Source organism: Alosa alosa, chromosome 2, assembly GCF_017589495.1.
Source record: "Alosa alosa isolate M-15738 ecotype Scorff River chromosome 2, AALO_Geno_1.1, whole genome shotgun sequence".
Classification (NCBI taxonomy): Eukaryota; Metazoa; Chordata; class Actinopteri; order Clupeiformes; family Clupeidae; genus Alosa; species Alosa alosa.
In genome coordinates this window covers 35,671,758-35,679,258 of record NC_063190.1, presented here as the reverse complement: position 1 = coordinate 35,679,258, position 7,501 = coordinate 35,671,758, and positions in this window count along the sequence as shown.

Genomic DNA, 7,501 nt, shown 5'->3' with positions numbered 1-7,501 from the left:
ATGGTTGTTATCCAAGGAAAAAAATTACTCATATAGGAATATAGGTGATATAGGATAAATGGGCTGAGTGGTCAAACTTTATTGGCCTATATCTCTGAAATGGAGCAACATATCCAAATTATTTTGATAACTTTTGTGAGGCTTTGTCTAAACATTGTGTGTGAGAATTTTGGTGAAGATTTGATCATTTTTGAAGCCTGTGAAACTTTTTATGATGTGGGGGGTACTGGTAACAATACTTGAAAATGTCAAGTTTCTAGGACTTACAGTTTATAGGAATATAGGTGATGTAGGAAAAAAGGCCTAAGTGGTCTAACTTTATTGGCCTATATCTCTAAAATGGAACAAAATATCAAAATTCTGAGCGATAACTTTTGTGAGGCTTGGTCTAAACATTGTCTGTGAGAATTTTGGTGAAGATTTGATTATTTTTGAAGAGTGTGAAACTTTTTATAATGTTTGGCTTTTCCATGAAATTGTGGCAAAAGTAAACATTTGTAGACCATAAGACCAGGGCCAAAAAGATGCATCTGAGTTTAGAGATTAATATTATGAAAGAATTTTGAATCTAGGTCAATCTGGTAAGGAGAAATAAGTATAATTAACTTTTTTTCCCAATAGCGCCACCTTTGGGTGCAGTACCCCATATTTTGGGTTATGGGTAGAGGGGGGTACTGGTAACCATACCTGAAAATTTCAAGAGTTTTGGAGTTACGGTTTAGGCTGCAGTATGACTTTTACAGAATTTTGGCAAAAAATGAACGGTACAGAAACAATAGGGGTCCTGCAGCTACACTGCTCGGACCCCTAATAATAAAATCAAATCAGATTTTGATCCTAGACTCAGGCTGACACACACACTGTTCCACATCATGTACTGATGTCTGACCCCACACCCTTTTATGTTATGTTATGTTATGTTGGGGATAACGGCCGGCAAGGTGTCCCCATATACAGAACTAGCAAAGAATCTTTGGTGGCTTTGGTAACATGGAGTGCTCTAGAATCTTTGGTGGCTTTGGGAACATGGAGCGCTCTAGAATCTTTGGTGCTATGGTAACATGCTTCCTAATGGATCCACCATAAGATCCAACACATATCATGAGTTTTGTATGTTTGGGACAGCCATCATGTTGCAACAAGAAGTGTAGGCTACACATTTCATCATACATCAAACATCCTTTTTAGTCTCTTGAGTACAAAAGTACTGTACAGTCTATGAGTACAACCTTATATATATATACTGTACAGTCTATGAGTACAACCTTATATATAGTGTACAGTCTTTGAGTACAACAACATACATACTTCTAGTCAACGTAACCTAATGAGCTTCACTCTCAGCCTTCTGTAAGGGTAGCCAAAGTGGCCCGTAGCAGGATCAGAGGGGGTGAAACACTGGGCTCCTCAACACATGTCCCACCCAATAGTGTGTGTGTGGTGTGCTGATGTGTGTTCCAGCAGAGGTCCAGAGGTTCAGACGCTGTAATATCTGCTGGGGTCCAGAGATGAGGGAGTGCTTTTGGGCTTTTGTTTTCCCCAACAACAGAGAATCTCAGGCAGCTGCCAGATCCTTACATGTGAGTGGTGGCTTATGTGTGTGTGCTGATGAGATGGGATGTGTTTATGGGGGTGTGTATGGATGTGGTAACAGCATCTATCTGTATCTGGGGTCATTTCTGTCCATCTGTATACGGTGTGGGTCACAGCAGCTTCAATGATGACTGATGAAGTCCAGGGTAGAGTGTGTGAGTGAATGTGGTCTGGACTAGGGGTCCAGAGATAAGAGATCATTACTAGTGTGATACTTCACACGTGCTGATGTCAGGGCAAGGCTATTATGAACCCACATGCAGACACAGAGGCAGGAAGTGTGTGTTAGATAGATAGATAGATAGATAGATAGATAGATAGATACTTTATTGATCCCCAGGGGAAATTCAAGGTCTCAGCAGCATACAGACAACACAAACACATTCTTTAACAGCACATATTGATATTTGTAGATATTATTATTTGTTGATATATGTTGATATTTAATATCAGAATCAAACACAAGCAGTCGGTTTGTTGTCTTGAAGACAAGAGCTTGTGAAACCAAAAATACTCCCAAAGCAAATGTAGCCTCGCTACCATAACAAGAAAAGGAAAATAATAATGGTACAGGTGGGCATGTGGGCATGGTACAGGTGGGCAGGATGGCATGGCATGGCATGGTACAGGACAACAGAAGGCAGATGGAGCAAAGAGCAGGCGAGAGCAACACACGGGTCACTACAGAGAGGGCCGGCTGATGCTGACCGCTGAGAAGTGAGATGTGATGGATGTGTGTAGCGTTACTAACAACAGCTGAGATGTGAGATGTGATGGATGTGTGTAGCGTTACTAACAGCAGCTGAGATGTGATGGGTGTGTGTAGCGTTACAAACAGCAGCTGAGATGTGAGATGTGATGGATATGTGTAGCATTACTAACAGCAGCTGAGATGTGAGATGTGATGGATGTGTGTAGCGTTACTAACAGCAGGTGAGATGTGAGATGTGATGGATGTGTGTAGCGTTACTAACAGCAGCTGAGATGTGATGGATGTGTGTAGCGTTACTAACAGCAGCTGAGATGTGAGATGTGATGGATGTGTGTAGCGTTACTAACAGCAGCTGAGATGTGAGATGTGATGGATGTGTGTAGCGTTACTAACAGCAGCTGAGATGTGATGGATGTGTGTAGCGTTACTAATAGCAGCTGAGATGTGATGGATGTGTTTAGCGTTACTAACAGCAGCTGAGATGTGAGATGTGATGGATGTGTGTAGCGTTACTAACAGCAGCTGAGATGTGATGGATGTGTGTAGCGTTACTAACAGCAGCTGAGATGTGAGATGTGATGGATGTGTGTAGCGTTACTAACAGCAGCTGAGATGTGATGGATGTGTGTAGCGTCACTAACAGCAGCTGGATGTCAGTCACAATAACTTCACTGATGATCTAGTATTTACCACAAACCCAGGGTAGAGTGAATGTGGTCTGTACTCTGTGCAGGAGGGCGATTGTGTCAGAGATGCTGTAGAAGGCCAGAGTTCCTGTCCTGTGATCCACATACACTCCTATTCTGGAGCTGGCCACTAGAGGGAGTTTAGTCCGTTTATTATCGTGCCAGAAATAGGAACTGGAGCAGCGGGGTTCTAGACTCCAGGACTGATCATTACCTCCAAACACACACTCATCACCCAGTCCTTTCCTGCTGATGCTTTTATATGAGACTGCTATACGAACCCACTCCCCACTCCGCTCCACCTCCCAGTAGCAGTGTCCAGACACACCCTCTCTACACAGCACCTGACTATACCCATCAAATCTCTCTGGATGATCAGGATATGACTGGAGCTCAGCTCTCCTCTCCACCCTCCTGTTCCCCTCAGAGAGATGGAGGTTTATCTGTGCTGTGTTTGGATCCAGTGTGAAGTGACAGCAATCTGATGAAGGAATGAAAATAGGACACACTTAGACTTGTATTAGTGTATTACAGTGTGTGTGTGTGTGTGTGTGTGTCTGTGTGTGTGTGTGTGTGTGTACTGTAGATGTGCACATGGATATTGTGTGTGTGTGTAAGAGATGTTTGTGTAAATAGTGTCTATATTTTGTGTTGAGTGTGTGTGTGTGTGTGTGTGTGTGTGTGTGTGTGTGTGTGCGTGTGTGTGTGTGTGTGTGTGTGCGTGTGCATGTGTTAATGTGTGTGTTTTTGTGTGTGTGTGTGTGTGTAATCGAGATGTCTGTATAGTGTCAATAGGATATATGTTCATTTGTGTTCAGTGTGTGTGTGTGTGTTTGTGTATTGTGTGTGTGTGTGTGTGTGTTTGTGTGTGTGTGTATTGTGTGTGTGTGTGTGTCAAAGCTAGTGAGCGGAGCTGAGCGGTGCGCTCAGGTGGCTGTTCATTCGGCCGCTCCTCGCTCAGGTGGCTGTTCACTCGGCCGCTCCTCCACTCAAATTCACGTCAGGCCGCTCCGCTCAATTTCGCTCCCCGCTTCACTTAATCCTCCCACTCCAGTGAAATCGCTCCACGCTCGCTCCAATTTAAAAGAAGGAGAAATAATCTACAAGCCGAATTGTCACCTTAGAAAACTTAAATCCCAAAGAAGTACGAACAACGGCAATGTCACTCATAGAACCTGTATTGTAAAAGAGCCTAATGCAACACCGACAGTGCAACAACGAACAAGCTTGGCAACGTCAATACATAGGCCTATAAGCCTAAAACTAAAGGGGTCAGTGGGACTATCAAATAATACAGGTTTAGCATCCAAGTTTTACTTCAGCCTTACTTAAAGCATAGGCTATTCAAATTACTCACGTTTTTCTTTGCTCTCCGTAGCACACTCATGTTTCCGCAAAATGTGTCTTCTTAAATTCCAAAATAAATCTCACTGGAACAGTGTCACCACATAGTTGTTCTTGCTCTACAAAACAGCATCTGTTTTGTAGGAATAGTATGCTTGGAAGCCCTATGACTTTCAGTTTCCTTTCTAAAATATTTAGCGACTTCATCCCCAACGAACTTCCTGTAACGTCGGCACGCTGGACTATGTGCTATGGGCTCTGGGACAATGCATTCTGGGATGCGGGGGAGAACTCTGGGGGTTTTTTGTGTGTGTTAATGCCTTGATTTACTTTTTTAATGTTTGTGATTTAGTGTAGCGTGTTTCCCTTTTAGGTCTTCCTCGTGTGTGATCCTTTTTGTGTGGGGGGCTGCGTCCACCCCTGTATGTCTAGTGTGTGTATGTGTTTGACCTGCCTAGTGTGTACTGTTTTCGTGAGCTGCATTCCTACCCCTGTTCCTGAATGCTAGCCAATAAAAGTGGCGTTCGAACCAATCTCTGGCTAGGCCTATTCCGTTACATTACTATGGACAATATCGTTGTTTGAAAATGCAACGGTCCTGGTTACATTATGAAGACAGGAAGTCTGGGTGGAGCAGTATCGGAGAGAAATTGGAGCGGAACAAAGTGGCCGAAATTAATAAGCGCTCCGCGCTCCAACAACATTCCATCCGCTCCGCTCCTCGCTCGCTCACTAGCTCTGGTGTGTGTGAGAGTTTAGTAGTGTATGTGAGAGAGAATACTAGTGTATGTGAGAGAGAGTATAGTAGTGTATGTGTGAGAGACTATAGTAGTGTCTGTGAGAGAGTATAGCAGTGTATGTGAGAGAGAATAGTGTGTGTATGTGAGAGAGTATAGTAGTGTATGTGAGAGAGTATAGTAGTGTTTAGTAGTGTATGTGAGAGAGTATAGTAGTGTATGTGAGTAGTGTGTGTGAGAGAGTATAGTAGTGTATGTGAGAGAGTATAGTAGTGTATGTGTTTATTTGTTTGCTTGTCCAAATTACACCGCAAAAGGTCTTTTCTGGTCACTGATTCAGGAAAAACAGCATGGACATCAGACACTGAAACAGAAAATATCACTTTACTACTAATACAACATATTTACATTATAAAGTATTAACTCATTGAGTGCCAAATCCTTCCCATGCGTTGAGTGCCAAAAACGTAATATTACGTTTTTAGCTTTTTTTTTAAATTACGAAACTAGACACTCTAATACACCTTATATGTGATTTTGGGAGCTCTGTGATGAATGGAAATGAAATATATGACGATTGAAAACTCATGAAAACGCACAATCTGGACATTTTATCTGGACATTTTATCATAACTCGGTTGCCACTTTGGGTTGAATCAGTGACGCATGCACGTCATCTCAAAACCAGGCCATTTTCGTGGGTCTATCACTAGGTGGCAGTCTCGCCAGGTCTCGCTGATCACTTCCTGGAAAGTTTACAGGCAACACTTAAAAAAAACAGCGATTTTGATGAAAACTAGCCACTGTTTAGCTTGAGATTTCTCAGGAACAGAGGTGTCTAGAAATACACGGTTTGCACCCACGGTTTGGGTTGAATCCACGGTTTGGGTTGAATCACTTACTGTAGCAAACGGTCTAATCTATTGAACCCACGGTTTGGGTTGAATCACTTACTGTAGCAAACGGTCTAATCTATTGGTTTGGAGTACACTTACTAAGTTACTGCAGCAAACAGTCTAATCTATTGGTTTGGAGTACACTTACTATGTAAGGGGTAACGGCCGACAAGGTGTCCTGTTATACGGAATTAATGGATGAGGTTGAGGGGCAAAGAACTATACCCGACGCGCAGCGAAGGGGAGTTGCCTCCGCCCGAGTCCATTCAGTCCGTATAACAGGACACACCTCGAAGGCCGTTATCCCGCTTATCACCTGGTTGCCACTGTAAAGCAAAGGAAACACGCGGTTCCGTTTAAAAAGAAGCTCACTAGTTCAGCTTGTTGTACAACTTTCGTTGGCCCTATAACAGCGATAGCATGGACAGTTAGCTTGTTTACAGTTGATTCCATTGTTGCGAAGCCTGCCTCCAGGCTCAACCGTCATCCTACTATCGTTGTTATAGTTACCATTCATAAGCATTGATATGGAACGGCGATTAAACTTTTTTTACCAGATCTACTTCATAGGTGTCCCGTTATTCAGAATTAAAAGCCAGTCAGAAAAGAGTATTTCTTCTCTCTGGGTGATAAGTTACTGTAGCAAACGGTCTAATCTATTAGTTTGGAGTACACTTACTAAGTTACTGTTTGTTAAAGCTGTATTCTAACTCCATCTCTGTCTCTCCATCTCTACCAACTCCTGCCTTTTTGTGTGTTTTCATAAACAAATTTATAAAGCTAGTGTATTTTTGTTGTTTTTCTGTGTGAAGATATTTTTAGACAGTGTTTCCTCTACGTTTATTTCAGCATGGCGGCCCCCCACGGTTTAATTAAAGGGAAATTTGGCAGGATTTCCCCCTCTGCTGGAGAAATTGTGCATTATGCTATTTCAAACTGTGGGAAAAGGTAACGATAAAGCACATGGATTTGTTTACAAGCTAGCAAAACGGTTAGCATAAGTTTGGCAGAACTATGTGGATGTTACAAGGTAAGAAACACGATTTAAAACTAGTTTCTTGTTTCTCACTTCTCTTTCCGGGACGGTAGTCTCAATGTTGCAAGGTTGGTTTTCCGCCTGGGGACGCTAGGCGCAGCGGGGAAAGTCACCATTGACACCGGAACACGTCATTTAACCATCCAAATGATTTCTAAACGGGTTTGGACCCCCATAAAACCCCCACCAGTGGTACCATACCCTTCAAATTCATTTTTGGCAAGACCAACCTTCCCACATATAACAAATAATCCTGTTTAGAATAAATATGATCATTAATTGTGGTGCTAGGGCCACCCAAAAAATGAAAAATCACACATGCCGTGTGTGACGTCACAGGCAAACCATTTGAGATATTGACCTGAAACTTCAGATTCCTTTGTTTGGTAACATAAGGCATATATTCACCGCTTTTCAGCAAAATCTGTGCTTTTGTGTTTTTACAACGTGTTGGCACAAAACTTAATTTCTGTCATAAACGAAGTAGGCTAAGCTAA